The sequence below is a fragment of the Nannospalax galili genome, unplaced genomic scaffold (genome assembly GCF_000622305.1).
Source record: "Nannospalax galili isolate Female #2095 unplaced genomic scaffold, S.galili_v1.0 scaffold777, whole genome shotgun sequence".
Lineage (NCBI taxonomy): Eukaryota > Metazoa > Chordata > Mammalia > Rodentia > Spalacidae > Nannospalax > Nannospalax galili.
Genome location: NW_008341810.1, coordinates 614,390 through 636,764, shown reverse-complemented (window position 1 = coordinate 636,764; position 22,375 = coordinate 614,390). Strand labels below are relative to the sequence as shown.

The following is a 22,375-nucleotide window of genomic DNA, read 5'->3' as shown; positions in this document are numbered from 1 at the left end:
CATACATGCAGGTAATACACTCATACACATAAAATAAAAATAATAATAAAAAAAGAAATATACTGATGACTTTACTCTTTGGTTATACTTTCCTTTTGGGTGTTTAAGACCATACAGTTGGCCAAAATAAATCAATTTACTTTTACACTTAAGGACTTTTGAGGATCTGTTCCTCATGGGTCACATGGGCTTGGGAGGAGCTCCTGGTTCCTTTATTTTACCAGTTTCATCTATGTGAAGATAAGTCAAAGGTCTTGCTTGACCATGTCTGGCTTCACTTGCAAGCATGAATGAGATGTTTCCTCTGAGCTGACCCTCCTCTTTGTAGACTGGACACTGGCTCAAGTCCATCTAGTGGGGTCTCCATGGCCTCCCTGAACAAGAGGACAGGTGATTCACCACAGTTCCAGACATTTTGAGAGATGTTCCACAGTCTCCCGGAACTTAGTCAACCTTGGAGGTCAAGGGGCAAAACTATCCTCTAAGTCCCTCTGACCAGATTAGTATAGGCCTCAAACTATGGCTGTTAAACATCCAATAAGGTTAGTTCCACCAGTCTGGTACTTTCAATTATCATGTGCTATGTAGATAAGGCTTGGGTAAAAAATCAAATATTCTCAGATAAACTTTGACTAGATATATATTTTGTTCCTTAAACTAGTTGACTAAATGATGACCATAGAAATTTTAAGATTATGTGCATATTATTTTTGTTTCATCCTTTATATATCATAACAAAACTAAACAGACTTTCATCACTTGCTTAGTCTTCTCATTTTCTCTATTTTGGAAGAAGCTCCATTCCCATATCCTTTTAACATATTTTACATTCTCATTTTCTATTTTTTAAAACATTTAAAAAAATAATTATAAGACATAATAACATTAACAAATAAATTTTCCATCTGTTGTGAAATTTCTTTCCCTGGGGATGCTAAGCAATGCTTATCCCCTTTCAAGGTTCTATGCTGAGCCAATGTTTGATTAAATTTTTACTCGGTGACTATTGAATTTATTGAGCTTACTTACCGAGATAACTGAGGGGTTGCTGAGGTGTATGTATGATCTGAGGGCATGCACACTGGAAAGCCTTTACCCAGCATGGATCATGCCTTCACTTCCTAGCCTTCCCCAGCTTTTATATTTTAGCACGCCCCAAATCCAGGAGGCTATGTGTGATTAGGTTCAAATTATATTCAGAAGGCTGGGGAGAGTGGCTGGATAATGTGGTGAGGTCCAATGACCCTGCTTGGCCCTCCTTTAATGAATGAGCACAACCATCAACAAGCCCAATTGTGAAGATGTTTAGCAATCAGATTCAGCTGAAGTTGTGATGATGGTAGTTATTTCACACAGAAGAGACTGCTGTATAGCACCATCTTATTAAAAGGACCTGGAATTTAAAAGGATTTGGTGCTAGGATCCACATATGAGGGAGAACATAAGTCATTTGTTTTTCTGAGTCTGTGTTACTTCACTTAGTATAACAGTTTCTAGATCCATCCATTTACCCACAAATTTCATTAATTCATCTTTTTTTACTGCTGAATAGAACTCCATTGTGTAAATATACCACATGTTTGTTAACCACTCATCAGTTGAGGGGACTTAGTTTTCTTCCATCTCTTAGCTGCTGTGAAAGAGCAGCAACAAACACAGTTGTACAAGTGTCTCTACAATAAGATGAGTCCTTTGGTTATATGGCAAGGAGTGGTATAACTGGGTCATATAATAGGATCATTTTTAGTTTTTTAAGAGTTCTCCATGCTGTTTTCCATAGAGGTTGCATGAATTCGTAATCCCACCAGCAGTGGTATCATTTGTTCTCTTGATCCTATCCAGTCTGATTGGGATAAGGTGATACCTTAGGGTGGTTTTAATTTGCATTTCCCTAATTACTAATTATGTTGAACACTTTTTGAGATGTTTCTTAGTCATCTTTATTTCTTCCTTTGAGAACTCTCTGTTTAGATTTTTAGCCCATCTTTTAATTGGGTCATTTGGTTTCTTGATTCTTTGTTTTTTAAGTTCTCTATATAGCTGGATGTTAAACCTCTGTCAAACGTGTCACTGGTGAAGATTTGTTCCCATTCTGTGGGTTTTCTCTTCACTTTTTTGATTGTTTCTTTTGCTGTACAGAAGCATTTTAGTTTAATGAGGTCCCACTTGTTGATTCTTGCCCTTAATTCCTGAGCTATTGGTGTCCGATTTAGAAAATCCTTTCTGACACCTATATCTTGTAAGTTACTGCCAATATATTCTTCTAATAATTTCAGGGTTTCTGGTTTCACATTAAGGTCTTTGATCCCCTTGGAGTTGACTTTTGTACAAGGTGTAAGATAAGGATCTAGTTTCCTTCTTCTACAGGTGGAGATCCAGTTTTGCCAGCACCATTTGTTGAAGATGCTGTCTTTCTTCCATCGTGTGTTCTTGGCACCTTTGTCAAATATCAGGTGGCTGCAATTGCGTGTACTCGGGCTTAGATCGTCAATGATGTTACCTTTATCTATGTGTCTATTTTTTGCCAGTAAAATGCTGTTTTTAAGATTATAGCTCTGTAGTATACTTTGAGATCTGGTATAGTAATCCCCCAAGCATTGCTCTTTGTGCTCAGGGTTACTTTTGCTATCCAGGGTCATTTGTGCTTCCATATGAATTTAAGGATGCATTTTTCTAATTTTGTGAAGTATGTCATGGGGGTTTTGATTGGGATTGCATTGAATCTATATATTGCTTTGATAGAATGGTCGTTTTCAAATGTTTATTATTCCAATCCTTGAGCGTGGGAGGTCCTTCCCTCTCCTGGTGTCTTCCTCAAACTCTTTCTTTAATGATATAACATTTTCATTGTAGAGACCTTTGGTGTCTTTGATCAGATTAATTCCAAGATATTTTATTTACTTATTTTTTTTGCAGCAATTCTGAATGGGAGCATTTCCCTGTATTCTTTCTTCAATTGCTTGTTATTGGTATATAGAAAGGCTACTAATTTTTGTAGATTGATTTTATAACCTGCCACTATCCTGAAAGTGTTGACCAGTTCTAGGAGTTTTCTGGTGGAACTTTTGGGATCTGTTAGGTATAATATCATATCATCTGCAAAAAGTGATAGTTTGATAGTTTGACCTCTTCTTTTCCAATTAGTACTCATTTAATTTCCTTCTACTGTCTTATTTCTCTAGCAAGAGTTTCAAACACTATGTTGAAAAGGAGTGGAGATAGTGGACATCCTTGTCTGGTTCCTGGTTTTAGTGGGAACGCTTCCAGTTTTTCTCCATTTAGAATGATGTTGGATGTAGGTTTGTTGTATATAGCTTTAATTATGTTGAGGTATGTTCCCTCCAGTTCAATTCCCTTTAGGACTTTGAACATAAATCCATGCTGAATTTTGTCAAAAGCCTTTTCTGCATCTATTGAGATGGCAGTGTGTTTTTTGAGTCCATGCATATGATTAATGATGCTTATTGACTTGTGTGTGTGTTCTGAACTATCCCTGCATCTCTGGGATAAAGCCTACATGATTATGGTGAATTATCTTTTTGATGTGTGTATGTATGCGGTTTGCAAGTATTTTGTTGAGAATTTTTGCATCTATGTTCATTAAGGATATGGGTCTACAGTTTTCTTTTTTGGTTGTGTCTTTACCTGGCTTTGGTATTAGACTGATGCTGGCTTCATAGAAGGAATTTGGAAGTTCTCCCACCATTTCTATTTTTTGAATAAATTAATTAGTATTGGATGCAGATCTTCTTTAAATGTCTGATAGAATTCTGCTGTAAATCCATCTGGTCCTGGGCTTTTTTTAGTCGGGAAGTTTTGTATTACTGTTTCAATTTCTTTTTGTAATATGTGTCTGTTTAACCTGCTAATCTCTTCTTGGTTTAGTTTTGGTGATTCCAATGCTTTTAGGTACCTGTCCATTTCTTTTAGGTTTTCAAATTTAGAAACATATAGGTTTTTATATTATTCCCTTATAATATTCTGGATCTCTTTGGTGCCTGTTGTTGATTTGGATTTGTTCTTTCTTTCTTTTGGTTAACTGGGTTAAGGGTCTATCTTATTTAGCTTTTCCAAAAAACCAGCTCTTAGATTCATTGATTCTTTGTATTGTTTTCTTTGTTTCTATTTCATTAATTTCTCCTCTGATTTGTGTTATTTCTTCTCTTCTACCAGGTTTGGGTTTCATTTGTTCTTGCATTTCAAGGCTCTTGAGTTGCAGTGTTAGGTCATTTATTTGGGCTCTTTCTAATTTTTTAATGTAGGCACTTAGAGCTATAAACTTCCCTCTTAAGACTGCTTTTAAAGTGTTCCAGAGATTGCGTTGTGTTGTATTGTCCTTTTGGTTGAATTCCAGGAATTTTTTTTATTTCTTTCTTAATTTCTCCTCTGACCCACTCATTGTTTAGCAGTGTGTTGTTCAATCGCCATGAATTAGTGTAGTGACTAGGGCTTTGTCCAGTGTTGATTTTGAGTTTTATTGCATTGTTGTCTGATAGAATGCATGGGATTATTTCAATTTTTTTGTATTTGTTGAGGTTTGTTTTATGGCCCAGTATATGTCCAATTTTTAAAAAGTTCCATGCATGCTGAGTAGAAAGTGTATTCTTTGGTGCTTGGGTGGAATATTCGAAAGATGTCTGTTAGGTCCATTTGATGTATGGTATCATTTAATTCAGAGATCTCTCTGTTTATTCTTTGTCCAGTTGACCTGTCTAATAGTGACAGTGAGGTATTGAAGTTCCCTACTATTACTGAGTTGGGGTTAATCTGTGTCTTAAAGTCCTGTAGTGTTGTTTTATGTATGTGGATGCACCAGACTTTGGCGCATATATGTTAAGAATTGTAATACCTTCTTGGTTAACTCTTCCTTTTGATCAGAATGAAGTAACCCTCCTTTTCTCTTCTGATTAGATTTACTTTGAAGTCTACTTTGTCAGATATTAGAAGTGCAACCCCTGCTTGTTTCGTAGTGCCATTTGCTTGGAATATTCTTTTCCATCCTTTAACTTTAAAGTAGTACCTGTCCTTGAAAGTGAGATGGGTTTCCTGCAGACAGCAAAGAGATGGATTTGTTTCTTAATTCATTCACTTGGCCTGTGTCTTTTGACTGGGGAGTTCAGTCTATTGATATTTTAGGTTATTATTGAAAGGTGTGTATTAGTTGCCATCATTTTGATTGCTGTTTGTATTCTCTGTGTAATTTTGTTTCCTTGATTATACCTTTATTTTCTTTCGTTGCCCCTGGGGTATAGTTGTTTCTCTCTGTATTGCTTCAAGTATTCTTTGAAGGGCTGGTTTTATGCACATGTATTCTTTCAGGCTATTCAAGTCATGGAAGTTTTTTCTTTTTCCCTCAACTATAATAGCCATTTTTGCTGGGTAAAGTATTGTGGGCTATTGTCATTGGTCATTTAGAGCTGGGAATACTTTGGTCCAGGATCTTCTGGCTTTCATAGTTTACACTCATAAGTCATCTGTAATTCTGATGAGTTTTCTTTTATATGTTTTCTCTTGCAGTTTTCAATATTCTCTCTTTGGTGCATACATTTAATGTTTTTACTATTATATGTCATGGGGAATTTCTTTTCTGATCCTGTCTATTTGGTGTTCTATGTGCTTCCTGTATTTGTGTGGGGATGTCTTTCCTTAAACTCGGGGAATTCTCTTCTACAATTCTGTTTAAGGTCTGGTCAACATCATTAACCTTAAATTCTTCTCTTTCCTCTATGCCTATGATCCGTAAATTTGGTCTTTTCATAATGTCTTGCATATTTCATATTTTTTCAATGTAAATTTGGTCTTTCCATATCTCTTGCCTATTCCATTCCTGTGTTTTTAAAAAATTTTCTATAATCTTTGCTTGAGTGGTCCAATTCTTCAACTTTATTCTCCAGTGTTGATATTCTGTTTTCCATTTCATTCATTCTAGTGGTGAGGCTTTCCCTTGTTGTTTCAAGTTCTCTTATTGAATTTTGCACTTCCTTCTTCATTTCTTCCTGAGTTTTCTTCAGTGTTTCTATCTCTTTTGTGAATTCATTCAGAAGTTTATCCCTATCTTCTTTTAATTCTTTGGTTTGTTTGTTCCTGTGTTCTTTAAATTCACTGAATTCCTTGATCATGTTTACGATTGTTCTTTTAAATTCAGTGTCCTGGGTTATCTCTAGAGAGTTCTCCTTGTAGAATTCTTCTACCTGTGGAGTTTGGTGGGGACATATTGTTTTGGCTTTCTATTTTATTATTCTTTCACTGTGATTTTGGCATGTAAATTTCTTTTGTTGTTTATGATTCTGATATGAGAATTAAGTTGAAGTATGCTTATGTTTGTATTATCCAGGTGCCTAGATCCTTTCTTTATTGGTTATATAAAGCTGGTTGGTACAGGGTTCAGGTTCTCTCAGGTTTAATTTTGAGGGAATTGATGGCTTCAGATCAGCTATTCAGGAATACCCACAGATGCCCAATTCAGGTTCCAGTCAGGAACGGTCAGCCTTCTTTCAACCACATGGAGTCAGGATCTGGGCTATCTCAAGCAGTCCACCCTCTCAGGTTGTTTGCTAGAATCTCAGCCTTCAGCTACTAAAGCCAGATCTGCCCTGGGTCTTGGGAGGGGCCTTACAATATTCCAGGTAGGGGGATGGGTATAACACAATTAGGGGAAGCTCACTACCATGAGGAGGCAAGATCAGGGACTGTCAGGTAGTCCCCTGCATTCTCAGCCCCTGTGTCAGAGTGAGGCCCCAGGGAGGCCAGAACTTGACATTCTCTGGCAGTCTGCTGAAATCAGAGCTGCTACACCAATGGAGGTTGGAACCCACCTCTCAGGCTGTCTGCTAGGATCTCAGTCTTAGCCTACCAAAGCCAGATCTGCCCTGGGGCCTTGGGAGGGGCCTCACAAAATCCCAGGTAGGGGGATATGTATGGCTCAATTAGTGGAAGCTCACCACCACGTGGAGGCAAGGTCCAGGGGCTCTCAGGCAGTTCTCTGCTTTCTCAGCCAGTCTGTCAGAGAGAGGCCAGAGCAAGGCCAGAACTCGGCACTCTCTGGTGGTCTGCTGAGATCAGAGCTGCTATACCAATGGAGGGGGGACCCACCCTCTCAGGCTGTCTCCATTTACTAGTCTTATTTTATGTGTATGAGTGTACTGCCTGCATGTATGTAAGTGAACCCATGTCATGGAATGCCTGCAGAGGTCAAAAGAGGGTATTGGATTCTCCTGGAACTGGAGTTACTGACAGGTTTTAGCCACCATGTGGTGTTCTTAACTGTGGAGCCATCTCTCCAGGCCCTGATAGTTGCTTATAAAATGAATATCCTATTGAGACAGTTAAAAGAAATTTTGATTCATTAATTTCTATCATATTGGAGAGGTAATCTTTTGTCCTTATATACTTTGATATTAAGACAAATGAATATTTTGTTCAAGTTAACTGGATGATTAATTACCCTAATTTTAGCTTAAATTTGCTATTAGCAGTTTTTCTTACTAACACCATTCATGGGCTAAGATCATTATTTTAGTTGTTATTCTGAAAAAAAAATATTTTCCATAGCAATGCAATTTTTACAGATTATTTATTATATTTATGCATGCATTTATTTGCTTTTCATTCCCTGTCAAAGTATTGTAGGCTCTTCTATGTAGATGAGACAATCAATTACCTCCCCAACAAAATTCTTTCTTGTTGGAGTCCCTCAAGAAAATCTTCTACCTCAGATCTGAAGCCCCACATCGCTGTTAGGTAATATAACATTGATTTTAACAGAAGCAGAGGAAGAAAAGAGATTCTTGCTCTTTAGGAAAGGTGTGTCCAGCAGCCTCTAAGGTGTCCCTTCCCGACTGGGTGAATCATGGGAACAGGACTATTGGGCCTCATAAATGGAATAGGTGGAGCATCAATTATGAGATTAGGTTTTAACAGATAGCAATTGGAATTTTGACTTTTTAAAGAACTTCAATGCATGTGATTTTATTTTCTTATATATTATCTGTAGCAAAACATGTATTTTCAGGCTATGTAAAAACATACAGGTATATGATCTCAAAATATTGTACATTGTCCTAATTATGAACATTCTCTACCTGCTATATTTTCACTCTGTCTCTTGACAAAGGACCTCAACTTGCCAATGGTAAAGATAAAGATGTAAAATATCATGTTCCTCTGAGCTATGTTTGAAAATTTAGTACAGTAAAATGAACCTATGCATCCTAAGGGAGATGGGGAAGGATCTGGGAGGAGCTGGCGGGGGCGGGAAATGATCAAAATTCTCAAACTATTAAAATATTTTTAAAAAGAGTATCAAGACATTTGATTGCATGAGAAAAATATTACATTAACTTTATCTGCTTTTTCTATTTTTGTTTTCATTTAGTAAATGTATGTTGTCTCTAATACTAGCATGCCATATTCTTTTTCCCCCCAGTCTTTTAAATTTTTTATTGAGCACTGTAGTTTTATACAACAGCTCTTAATCAAATTTAGGACCCCTCCCCCATCCATGCCCCCTCAGCCTTGCACCGGACCTAATGGCCATATACTGTTTACACTGTTGTCTGGGGGGTAATCAACAGCTATCTAATTGGACTTAAAGGCCTCTCAATGGAAGTGAACTCATGTGTGACACTGTAAACTCAGTCAAATACACATGGCAGGAGAGAATATAGATCCTAGAGTAAAACCCTATCTCTTTTATAGCTCTAGACAAATGAAATTTCATACCATATGCTAAATATGGATAGACAAAAAATACCATACACCATTCATCAAGGAAGCTCCTTTTGGCAACAGATGGAGGCTACTTTAGAATTGCATGACTACTCAGACACAGAGAATACATGTCTGAGAGATGCCAAGTACAAGGTGACACATTTACAGTTGAACCTCTACACCTAAGGCTCATGGAACATTTCATACTCTTAAGAGGCATATGTTCATTTTTACTAGTTAATTCCAATCAATACCCATCAAACAAACAATTTCTTTTAATTCCAAGTTATAAATTTCCAGATCACAAGTGTCAGGGAAGCTCACAATCAGGGAAGCTTCCCTAGGCAGTTTATATCCCAAGCCTTGACTTTGTATAGGAAAGGCAGTAGTAGAGAGTGTTTAAGCTCTCTTGAGCTATGAAGAATAATCAAGGATATGTAGAGAGGTGCTACAAGTGACACACAATATAATCCTATGGCTTTTACATAGTACAGTAATGTTTTTGAGTGAGGTATTATTAAATAGTCTTGTAGTTAGAGCATCAATAAAAGTAGTATGTTTGTCCATCAAATTTATATGCCAAACCCCTAAATTAATTGATGATATCAGGAGTAAGACTTTAGGAGATAAATATGTTTAGAGAAGGATGAGGCAGATTAAGGGGACCCACCTCTCTTTGGGGAGATGCACAAAAGTTGAGCATTGTTAAAGCACTGTTAAAATTACTAGTAATGCTATAAATGACAATCATTTATTATAAGCAATCCTTCTGGTTGATGCTTGTTTATCCTGAAAATTATGTTGGTAGATAAACAGTTTGATTCTCTAATTGACAGCTGTCACACCCCTGAAGCAGTGTTTCATTAAAGGAAGACTAACCCCTGGAGTTGTTTAACCAAGAATGACCTTGACCTATTGTTTGAAAGTGTTCTGATTTCTCTCAGAACTGTTTTTCCTGAAAAAAGGACCGCCTCTGTATTTATTATAACAGCACATCTAGCACAATGTGGGAAAGAAATGAGAAACTTTTGTCTTAAAGAATCTTTAACCAGTTTGAAAAGGGAAGAAATTAGTTGCTTTTTCTAATCCCTGCTGACCCAGAACAGCTTATAAAACCACAAATGGATATTATCAACCTAAGGCCACATGTTGCTTGCAACGTTATTATGGGAAATTTATTGCTTCCAATGACACTGCTCCTTTCAGTGGTGATATTAGCACACAACACATGTACTATTTTGAGTCAGGGGCAGGGAAGAGTCAAGAGGGAGAAATAGGGAACATAGTTTAAGACTAAAGCTATGAATTCAGCCTAGTTTGGAAAAGCTGATTACATGGGGATCCCTAGGCTTCATAAGATTGTTTACATTATTTTCTTAAAGGCTAGTTATATTTAAACAAGCAGATTAAATACATAGTGTTATATAATCTCAAAGCATATGATTAATTTGGCTACAAGGTTAAGTAAAAGTTCTGTTTGTAACAGAAGGCATTCCCCCAAAAGGCATTCCCATAGACACCCTCCCCAGGCTCTGGCTGTCTGGAATAGAAGACTATCAAACAAGCCCTCAGGCTAGCACTGGCTGCTGTGAATGTGCCATGGATGCCTCGGGGAAACTGCTTGACAACTACGGCTACTTGCTGACCTGCAGTCCAGCTGTACCTGTTTCCAATAGCTTGTTCTGTACTTTTTAGAAATCTTGGTGAAATTCAGATTGCCTTGTAACCATTTACACCTAAGCCAGAGGAGAAGTCCAACCCCCTTGGCAGCCCAACTGAAGGATTGTTGTGAATAGTATTAAAGGGGCGTTGTTGTTAGGCCCAATAAAAAGGTTTCTCCCAAGTTGCCTTCTTGCCTACTTCTGTCCCATGTATAGTAGAGGGAACTGAGTTGAGGACAGAAGTGTCAGTGGGGTGTTGGACAGCAAGAACAATGGAAGCATTAGAAAAAAGGGCAGCACTTGCCAGCCCAGCAGTGGCAATGGTAACCATGGCAATAGAAATTAGAGACAGCTGAAGAACCTCAGACGGTGACCAGAGCAGGAATGGCATAAATAAAGAGACTGTGAAATAAGATGAAGAATTGAGGCTGAAGGACGGCCAGAAAAGAGAAACTGCAGGTGCTGGTCATTGGCAGCATTCAGGCCTTAAGAGCCAAGAGTTTCAAACCCCCCAGTCAGGGAGGTGTGATACCAGCAGCTCTCAGGGCTGGAGATTTCTGACTTCCTAGAAGAAGAGCTCTAACATTTGTCACTCTAGGACTAAGGATGCCAGTATGCAAGGAAGGCATGTGATCTGGAATACTAGAAGGCGCTACCTGCTGCTGCTTAAGACTGTCTACAGCTACTGCTTGCTGATGTCAGAAGCCTGGGTAGTACAAAAGCTGTCAAGGACTGACATATTCACAGCACTGGACCAGCATCCAAAAGAAAGTCTCTTTGCCCATCCACAAATAATATCTGAGTTGAAAAAGGACCTGAGCCAGCGCTGATTGGTATCAAGTGTGGGGATCCCCATACTGAGTTTAGTGACTTTATCAAAAACGGTTGAGGCACAATGGCTTCTTTTCTGCCATGGTCAGATAAAGACAGCAAGAAACTGGCACCTGAAAGCCAGGAGTAGAGCCTTCACCAAGAACCATATTTAAAAATTTTTATTTTTATTTTACTTGTATGAGTGTATTGCCTGCATGTGTGTACATGCACCTGTGTCATGCAATGCCCACACATGTCAGAAGAGGGCATTGGATCCCTGGAACTGAAGTTATGGATGATTGTTAACTGCCATGTGGGTGCTGAGAATCAAGCCTGGGTTCTCTGCATTACCAGTCAATGCTGTTAACCACTGAGTCAACTCTCCAGCCCCACCAAGAACCAAATTTATCAGTACCAGATCTTGGCCTTCCCTGGCTCCAGAATAATAAAGAGTAAATGCCCATGTTTAAACCATCCAGTGTGCTGTATGTTGCTACAATATCTTGAACTGGCTGTAAAACAAGAGGTGCTCTAGAAATGGTTCAAAGGTTGGTGATAGTACATTTATGCACAATTCTGCAGTCAAATGGTCAAGGAAAAAAATCCATTTTAATTGTAAATTTTACGTTTTTGGCTTTGTAATTTGTATTTATTTTATCTTGTAGACTGTGAAATGATTGATAATAGACTTAAAGAAACAACATAAATTTTAAAAATCATTAATATAGCCATGTTTCATGCATTTTTCTTACAATACTCTCATAAAAGGCTAGTGTTCCAGATAATAACAAATACTGATCATTGTTATCATAATGTGAATAAATAGCCAAGCTTAAACTTGGAAGTTACTAAGGAATGTACTCAAATTCATACTGCTTGTATGAATCCATCCTACACAGGTAGGGACTTGATCCCCGAAAGACCATTGGATACTCTGGAGAGTGAAGTCAGATAGATCAGAATTCAGTTCCTAATTCCTAATATAGTAACTATCCATTGGGGTATTCCTTAGAATTGTGGTTAGACTAAATGAAGTAGATTGGAAGAGTGTCTAGTCCAGGTCTGGCATGAAATACATGGTCCATAAATTGCAGTAATTATTGTCTCCTGGTTCTGGGATCAGAACTCATTCTTGTCTATCACATGTGTCTTAGTTTTCTATTGCTGAGATAAAAATAGACCAAAACCAACTTGGGAAGGAAAGGGTTTATTTGGCTTATAGCACAGTTCATCATCAAAGGAAGTCAAGGAAGGAACTCAGGGTGGGAACCTGGAGCACAGACCATGGAGTATTGCTGCAGGGGTCCTTCCCCACATGCAGCATCATGGGGGCTGAGGAGGGGGAGTGCGCTACCGCCCCAACCCTCTGTTCCCAAGGAACCACCAAGGAGGCAAGGCGTCTTGTCCAGCAGGAGTTTATTTATTAATCTTTAGGCAAGTGTTTATATACATTTGTGAGCATTGAGTGTCCTTCCCATTATTTCACCCTGGGGTTTGATTGGTCATGACCACAGGACTTAATTAGCATTTTAGGTTTTAATTTTCCAGAGCTTTCAGATTTCTATCTCTCCAGGGCCAGGTTTTTGTTTCCCAGAACTGTTAGGTTTTTATTTTTTATCACCATGTCCATATGGTCTTTACTTCTCCTGACTGTTGAGTTGTTTTATATCACCAAGTCCCCACATCTCCCCCTTTTTTATTTTATTTAGAACTGGGGCCTGTGGAAGAGCCCCAGTAACTGGCCAGAACTTGATTTAGGTAAACTGGTGTCCTGCCTTGGTTTAGGCTGGTGTTTTTAGGGGAGAAGTGGGCAGGCGATCATACTGAACTCTCAACATCATTAATTGTATTTGTTTTATTTTTTTAATGAAATTTATAAGCCTATTAACTACACAGGGTCCTATAGCACAAAAGAGTATAAGGATTATGAGAGGCCCTGCCACAGTAGAAATAAGGGTAGTGAGCCATGGTGAGGCAGTGAACCACCGTTGGTACCAGGACTCCTGTTCTCGCTGACTCCTGTTTAAGTCCTCTCTTAATTTGTCAAGATTGTCCATAACCACTCCTGAATTATCAGCATAGAAACAACATTATTCTCCGAGTGCTTCGCTTATACCACCTTGCTGAAGAAACAGGAGATCGAGTCCTCTCCTATTTTGTAAAGCCACTTGAGCTAGAGAGGAAAGAGACTCCTGGAGATACCTGATGGCTGTCTCAACTTTATCTAGGCTAGCATCCATATCTGCCCTGATCTGTTGGAGGCCTTTTTGTGCCATAATTAATGATGTAGCTCCAAGGGCTGTCCCCCCAGCTCCAAGGCCCACAAGTGTGGAGACCACAACCATGGAAAGCAACTTTTTCTTTTGTATATGCATCTCCCGGCCCTGCATTTCCTCAGCGGAGTGATAAATGACATAAGGGAAGAGGAAGACCAGGGCGCATATGTACCCCCTGATTGCCGCAACACTGCAAGAGAAAGCAAGGTGTCAAACCCGATTTTTGGCACAGCCAATAATATGAAGGCTTGGTAGGGACTACCCAGTTATCCCCAGTTGAAGTGATGTTTTGACAGCATCCCCAGGAGTGTCCAGCAGGGTGTCCATGGGTAACACAGGTCATATTTTTACCACGTCTGAGAGGCAGGGTGAGCCCGCCAGTTTTTGTGTTGAGCCCGCCCCATCGGCATTGATCACTGTGAGTATTGTTTATGAAGTTTTTCATTGTCCCCAGGGCTTCCACCATTGGAGAGCTGGCATCTAGGCACAGCCAACATGGGTCTACAAGTTCAGGTCTAGAGGCACTGAAAAAAGTGTAAGCAAGCTGTATTGCCCAACAAATGTCCTCATGCTTGGTCCCACTTAAGCCTGGACCAGGGTCTCCAGGCACAGATGCTTCTGATGCCAGGATGTTAGTGTCGAGCAGTGCTCTAGTAGCGTCATTGTAGGGCTGGTGGGCCTTGGTGGTGGGAGCCGGGCCGGACCCACCGTCTCCTGGTAAGGCAGGAGATTATCAGTAGGAGACAGGGGTCATATCTTGAGACATAGAGTTTAACACAAACATCTTTTCAGTTTTTTATCTTTTTTTTTTTTCCCTGTTTTGTAAAGCTGATCTATATGGAGTTACAATGATAGTTTGCACAGCGCCTATACAATGGGCTTTTAGACAGTTGTTGTTGTTGTTTGATCCTACTAATGTGGATGGGTCCTTTACCCTTAATCCAGTACCCCGTCCCCATGCTCTCACACCCCCAGCTTGCACAATAAAAGGCACCCCCCCCACAAGTATGCAATTGTGATACAGTTCTTTTGGACCTGGGACAGACATAGAATGTTGTCAATAGCAATGCATGTCTTTTAAGGACATGTGAGCAGCCAGGAGAATTAGGGGATCCCACGAGTGGCAGGGTGCATCCCTTCCCGCTGTCTCCACATTCCGGCCTGGTTTTCCCTGGGGCCATTTGTCTGCTCACGTCCCAAGATCCAGCTGCAAGATTGCAGAGGTCAAATTGGAAGTCCAGCCACCATGTAGAAGGGGGGGGTGATCTGAGTAGTTTTATTGATGGCATCTGACGTGGCCACGTTGATCACCAACCAGGTGACCTTCTGGGGTTGATGTGGATTGTCTAACCCATAGGCTTGGCTCCTCACTTGTAGACAGTTTAGGGTGAGGGCCAGCATCAGGAGGATTTTATGTTTCATTTTTTGTGAGAGAGAGAGAGAAAGACCTTTTCAAGGGCATTTATCCACTGGTTGACATGTTTAACCTTTTGCTTTTGCTGGCATTTGTTAGTCATGAAGTTGCGCCACCATAGCTTTTTTTCTTTTTTTGTTATTGGTCATCTTTGTCCCATCCATTGTCCTGTGAGGGAAAATGTTTAATGTTTTTAGCAGGTGTCCAAATAGGTTTTGTTTCCCCCATGGGGCAGAAACATCCATATCCCTTCCCTACAGTTAAGAGTGGGTCTGGCCCTTTCCATTGGGATGTCACAGGGTCCTTCCATTTGACTTTAATCTGGGGTTTTGGGTCTAATTGCCCCCAGGGTCTTTGAAATCTTGGGAAGGGGTGATCCTTGGTCAAATTTAAAATATTAGTCGTGAAAAGTGCCAGCCCCAACTGTTGATGGGGGCTTACTCCCCCTTTTTGTTTTTGTAATTGAATTTTAAGGTTTTGATGATTGAGTTTTATAATATCTTGGGCTTGGGGATTGTAAGGAATCCCTGTACTATGTTGGATGTTCCAAAGCAGGAAAAACTCCTGTAAACTCTTACTCACAAAATATGGGCCATTATCAGTTTTGAGTTTTGGGGGAAGTCCAAATGTAGCAAAGCATTTCAGAAAGTGACATTGAGCATGTTTAGACTTTCCCCCTGCGTGGGCAGCGGCCCAGCAGGCATGTGAAAATGTATCAATAGATACAAAAACATATTTAAGTTTTCCAAAAGGAGCATAATGTGTGACATCTGTTTGTCATAAAGAATGAGGTTTGAGTCCCCTGGGGTTTACACCTGGTTGTTGCAGAGGTGGCACCTGTAGAAAGGATTGACAAGATTTATAGGTTTGTACGATTTTTTTCAGGTCCTTAATGGGAATCTGAGGGAACCTCTCATGGAGCCCCTGCCAATTTACATGTGTGAGGTCATGTAACTCCTGAGCCTGATTCAAGTCCATTGTCATAATTTGGGTGGACGCCAGTTTGTCTGCCTCAGCATTGCCCTGGGATAGAAGCCCAGGCAATCCTTGGTGTCCCCTAAGGTGTTGTAGGAAGATAGGGGCTTTTTTTTCTTTAAGCAGTGTGTGAGTCTGAATCATCAAGGGGGTGATAGGGTTCCCATCCAGTCATATGTGAAAACCTAGTAGTCCTGGAAGAACGTTAACTATGTATAGGCTGTCAGAAAACAAATTCATGGGTTTACTTACCTTTGTCAAGGCCAGAGTAACAGCTGTAAGCTCCTTGAACTGAGCTGACCCATCACAAGTATGAATATATCTACTACTGCAGCTCCAAACCTGCCCCTGTCAGTGAAAATGTTATGGGCTTCCACTAATGGCTCCTTAACAAAGAGCCGGGGGGTGTCCCAGGAGAGGGTGCGAAAGGAGGTTACCCATTTATGAGGGCCATAATGACAGTCCAGATTTCCAAGGAACCCTTCCAAGGCTATGGCCACTCGATTGTTGTTTCTGCAAAGCCATTCAAAATCTTTAAGCCGATAGGGATAACAATTTTAAGAGGGTCTATGCCATAATGTCTTAGGGCTACATCACGCCCCTTTTTGATCAAGTCAGCTAACTGATCCATGGGTGTATAAACCCGTGGCATGCCTCCTAGAGAGGCGTGTACCCATTGAAGGGGCTTTCCATCCTGCATAAGGACGGACGTCATCAAAGTCTCTCCAGGGAGTACCTACAACTCAAGATCTTTACTAGGTGTGTACTGGGTGAGTTGGGCTTGGTCCAGGGCATCCTGGACTTCATGTAAGACATGCAGGTGTTGAGGAGCCAAGTGAATTAGTTTTGAAGGCTGTTTTCCTACCAGCAATTGAAACAGTGGTTTTAAGGTCTCAGTGGAAATAGGTATCCAGGCTCTCAGCCAATTAATTTCTCCTAATAGTCTCTGCAGCTCCGTCAGGATGATGGTGGGCTTGACAGTCAATTGTGGGTTTAAAGGACTTACTGCCTCCAAAGAAAGTACAGTTCCCAGGATTTTAAAGGGAGCAATAGTTTGTATTTTATCAGTGGATACGTGGAGCCTGCCCGTCTGTAGACACTTTTGGGTAACCCCATATAATTGTCTTAATTGTTGGGGGCTTGGGGCTCTCAGGATGATATCATCCATGTAAATATATACAATGGCATGAGGGAGTAGGAGGGCAGGCTCCAAAAAGGCCTTTACATAGCTTTGGCAGAATGTTGGGCTATTGGCCATACCTTGGGGTAAAACAGTCCATTCATACCTCTCATCAGGTGTTTTAAAGTTGGTGGAAGGTACAGAGAAGGCAAACTTTTCACAATCCTGGGGTTGTAGAGGGATAGAGAAAAAACAATCTTTAATGTCTATAACTATAACTATAAGAAACTATAACTATAAGAAACTGTATTTATGAGGAAATAGCAGGGATCCAAGGCAGCTCCCTTAGGGGTGTACCCCCTAGGGTCATTTTAGCACTGATTTTGTGCAAATCTTGTAGCATTTTTCATTTGCCAGAGGCCTTCTTAATAACAAAAATGGGCGTGTTCCATGGACTTACACAAGGCTGGATGTGGCCCAGTTGTAATTGTTCCTGCACAATTTCTTTCAAAGCCTGTAACTTTGTTTCAGGTAGTGGCCACCGCTCCACCCATACTGGTGCCCCTGGGGACCATCGAATAGCCGGAACCTGAGGGGCAGTGGCCCTTAGAATTGGGGGTGAGCCCAGGGGATCTTATCGGGCTCTCCCCGATAATTATGAAAGTTTGAGAACTCTTGCTCTTTAGTCTTCTCTAATTTTTTGGGGAGTCTGTTGAACTCTTCCTGTTCTAAGAGGTCTTCATAAAATGACTTAATATCTGTGGTCAACAGAGCATCCATTTGGCCTAGAAGGTCCTGGCCAAGCAAATTGGACTGCAACCCAGGTGCCACCAGAGGCTGGATCTTGCCCCTAAACCCATCTGCCTCCCTCCACTCTAACAGCCCCTGCACCTCCTCGGCTCTAGCAAGCCCTCCCATGCACAAAACTTGTTGGCCGAGTTTTAGAGACCATGTACTAGGTACCTCCTCCTTTCTAAGTATGGTATGATCTGCCCTAGTATCGATGAGACAGTGAAATCTTTTTTGCCCTATGAAGGCCTGAGGCCTTTGTAGATGGGAACCATCCAATTGGTCCGAGTTATTCCTGTCTCAGGTCCTCCTTTTGATAATGGGGCTAGAGGCTGCCCCAGAACTAGTTTAAAGGCTTTCCAGTTATATCAAACTTAGATCTGCAATCCTTTTTCCAATGATATCCCTTTCTGCAGTGAGGACAGGGGTTTTTTGGCCTGACACCTATCTGGTCCCTCTGTTTCAGGGTTTGTCCCTTTTCCTCAGGGCAGTCTTGCTTAAAATGCCCTCTCTTCCCACAGTTAAAACATTTTCCCCCTCCCCCTTCTTTCAGCTGCGTCATCTGGGTGGTTTCAAGGGCCTGCATCATGGCTTCCACCAATGAAGCAGTTTGTGCCTGTAGCACGTTAGTCAGCAGGTGAATCTCATGAGATCAGGATCCTACATCCTGGGAAGCCACAATCCACCGACTCATGGAGTTATTTCTAAGCCTGGAGCAAGCTGCCCGGTGATCCTGATTCATGCTATCCCACACCATAACTCTCAGAAATTCGTCCCGCAAAGTCCTGGGAGGCAATTTCCGTATCAAACTGTTCTTCACCCTATCTATGAATTCAGGAAGCGGCTCAGAGGGCTTTTGTCTCAATCCTGTTATACAGTCCTCCTTTGGGCCCTCATTAAGCTTCCTCCATGCTGACAAGCCTGTGGCCTTTACTTGCTCTCTGTACAAGGGAGGGAGGGCCGCTTGCTGCTCCCCAGTTGAATGGCCATCAGAGGTGCCGGGCAGCTGCCCATATGTAAAAGGGATCGGGAGATTGGCTGTTTCGTTTTGCTCTGCTGTAACCCGGCACTCCTCTTTAAATAGTGCCTGCCATTTAACAAAAAGGAGTCCTGAAAGAACTGCTCTGGTCAGGTCATACCAGTCTCTGGGCACTCAGGGTTGGTGAGCCAAGCCCTCCAACAGAGTATTGACCCAGGGCAAATTAGGGCCGTCCTGCACCACAGCTGCCCTCAATTCCTTGAGATCCTTGGCTTCCCAGGGGCACCAATCCCTGGATCTCCCTGGTCCCGGGACCAGGTTAACAGGGAATGCCTGGCATGGAGATCAGGAGGGCTGTGGGGCCTTGACCAGACATGCTTCCGCATAAGTCAGCCATTGTGGCGCTGTAGGTGCTGGAGGGGGCCCCGTATGAATGGCATGTTCCCCTGGCCGGAGGCTGGCTGGGCCCCACTGGAGGGTTTGATAATTATCTGGTCAGCAACAGGGGACTGGCTCAGGGCCTTTAGACTCTCCGACCTCCCTTTGAGGGGTCTACTTCCCCCACTTGGCCTCTTCTGCCTCTAGGGACAGTTGAACCTTGAAGTCGGCTGCTGTAGCCTCAACTCGGTTTTTTCATGCCCCAGGCTTGCTCCTCTCCTCGTCAAACCAGGGCCAGTCTTCCTGATTTTTAATCTCCCCCTCTTCCTCACCAAGAGGGAGGGCACCTCCATCCGTAGCCTCCCCCTCCTGAGTGAGAATGGGTCCCCCAAAGCACCCTTTAAGGGCCGATATAGTGGGATAGAATCCCAAAGGGTGTTCCATCCAAAAGTGCAGTTCCCTTTTCCTATCCAAGCCCTCAACCCTTTCCCAGGTGTCTGCCGAGAACAGGTTGGCTGCAGGGACCCATGGGGCCAAAAGAGTCACAGTCTCCCAGACCTGGTTGGCTACAGAGTCTGAAACATCTAGCCCTTGGCTCTTAAGCATGTAATGCAATGCTTTCAGGGCCAGCTCACGCTTCTTAGAAGTTGTGTTACCCATACTAAGGGTCTCACTCACCCTGAAAGACCGATTGGTCTCAGCTGGTACCTCTTTCGTTTTCCTCACATGGGGCACCAGTTGTGGGGGTCCTTCCCTACACACAGCATAATAGGGGCTGAGGAGGGGGAGTGCGCTGCCGCCCCAACCCTCTGTTCCTGAGGAACCACCAAGGAGGCAGGGAGTCTTGTCCAGCAGGAGTTTACTTATTAAACTTTAGGAAAGTGTTTATATACATTTGTAAGCATTGAGTGTCCCGCCCTTTATTTCACCCTGGGGTTTGATTGGTCATGGCCACAGGACTTAATTAGCATTTTAGGTTTTAATTTTCCAGAGCTGTCAGGTTTCTATCTCTCCAGGGCCAGGTTTTTGTTTCCCAGAACTGTTAGGTTTTTATTTTTTATCACCATGTCCATATGGTCTTTACTTCTCCTGACTGTTGAGTTGTTTTTTATCACCAAGTCCCCACAGATTACTGCTTACTGGTTTGCTCCTCTAGTTGGTGCTCAGCTTGCTTTCTTATACATGACAGGACCACCTGCTCAGGAGTGGCACCACCCACAGTGGGCTGGGCTTTCCCACATCACTCAGAAATCAATAAAATTCCCCATAGACATGGCCATAGGCCAAACTGGTGGAAACAATTCCTTATTTGAGGTTCCCTCTAACCAAGTATGTCAAGTTGACAACTAAAGCTATCTAGCACAACATATAAATAAGAATAAATGTGAAGTGATGCAAGATGGTAGGGAATTAAATAGTCACTTTGTAGTCAGGACTGGAAATGGTACAATGTGGTAATGACCTTTACAATGCGGACATACTCTGCTCAAATGACTTTTACTTAACCTTGCAACCAAAAAGCTAATCTTATTTTAGCTTGTTAATAATGTAGACAGATTCACTGAGCCTTGGGCTTGTCTTGTCACCTGGGAATATATCCTTAATTCCTTATGACCTTTCCTTGCTCTTGACTCAAAAAATTTATGAATGTGTGTGTTTTGCATATTTGTTGGAAGCAGTGAAGATTATCCCATTTGTTTTGCAAACAACGGGGATTAAGTCAATAACATCTATTTGTGGTTGTGTGTTCTATTCCAGGTCAGGAGGGGGTCAGACAGAACAATACCTGATAAGACAGTTGATCTTCTTCTTCCCCATTTCATGCTGGATATACTGTTTTAATAAAAGAAAGAGCAAGCCCTTTGTTGGGAGCACAGTTCTGAGAGAATTCTGAAGGAACAGTTTGGGTTCACTTTTGATTCAACGTGGATGCAAAGAGTCATGATGTTTTTATTCAGGCATGGCCATAACTTGATGTGGCATAGTAAACTCAGCAGCATAAGAACCATAGATAAACATCTGATAATACTATTGACAAAACTTAACATTATCTTTCTTCCTTTTCCTAGTTCATAATGTGAATGAAATAACTTAGGCTAACTGACTCCATGGAAAACTATTCAAATTTGCAATCTTTTAAGGAATTTTTTCTTTTTTCTTTTTTCTGAACCGGAGTACAGTGGTTAGAGAGAAAACTCTAGCCAGGATGATTGCTTTGAAATTCTGGCTTTATTTTCTAGCTATGTTGTGCCAGACATAGTTTTGAAATAGTCTGTTTTAGAAAGTTCATATGCCCATAAAATGGGAATAAGACTAGTATTACTGAGTAGTTGAAGGAGTTAAAATAGTCAATATGTAAAAATTGCCTTTTAAAGTGTTTTGAACAAAGTAAAACTCAATGTTTACTGAGAATTTACTAAAGGACCACTTTTAAGAACTAGGCTATTATAGGTAAACAAGATACACAGTATGTAACTTCATGGCCTTTAAGTTGCAATGTGTGCAAGTAGGCACAAGTTTTGAAAGTTTGAAATGGGAGGTGAAGAGTCTCTTTGATTTTGTTGGTCAGAATGGGAAAATATGTGTCCAATGTGACCCTACAGGATTTTCCAGGTCATTGAGAGTCCCGAGGAGGAAAGCTTTAAATTTCCTTTCAGGAATGACTCCCCAAAGATAATATAACTGCATAATAAGCAATTTCTTCATCAGAATTTCTATATGGATGTCAGAGGTTAAAAAAATCTTTGCTACAAGGTTCTGTGTGTAATTTCAACAAATTGGTGCAAGCTATTTGCCTAAATTAGAAGCTTTTAAGTTATGTCTTTATCATAAAATATTTTCTCATGCTAACTATAACTGAAGCTTCCTTATTGGCAAAGCTACTTGATCAAGGAATGGAGATAATATCCAATACTTCAATAACCCAGATCTAAATATCTCCTTGTGTCCCCTATGATATTTCTATAACAGCCACCATCTTTTAACCACATACCTTTCCTGTCAAGGAAGTCCCTTCGAGTCATAGCAGGAGTTTTGGTAGCAGCTGAACAGATTGAATCATCCCCTTTGTGTTCTGCCTATTGGCACACACATAAAGCTTAACTCAGATCATACCTTGATCTCCTCCTATCTGTAAGCCGATGATGATGAACTCATTCTGTGCAGACCATGCACATCCCAATTTCAGAAGTAGAACATCATTGAAAAAATTGACAGAACAAGTCCCACATGCATCACTTCCTCTAATCATAGCAATGTCAC

At 41.1% G+C, this 22,375-nt stretch overlaps 1 pseudogene; it reads right to left on the bottom strand.

Moving 5' to 3' along the window:
* Positions 1-19,774, bottom strand: part of LOC103737523 — a 34,952-nt pseudogene extending 15,178 nt beyond the window's left edge.
* Positions 19,775-22,375: the final 2,601 nt, after the last annotated feature.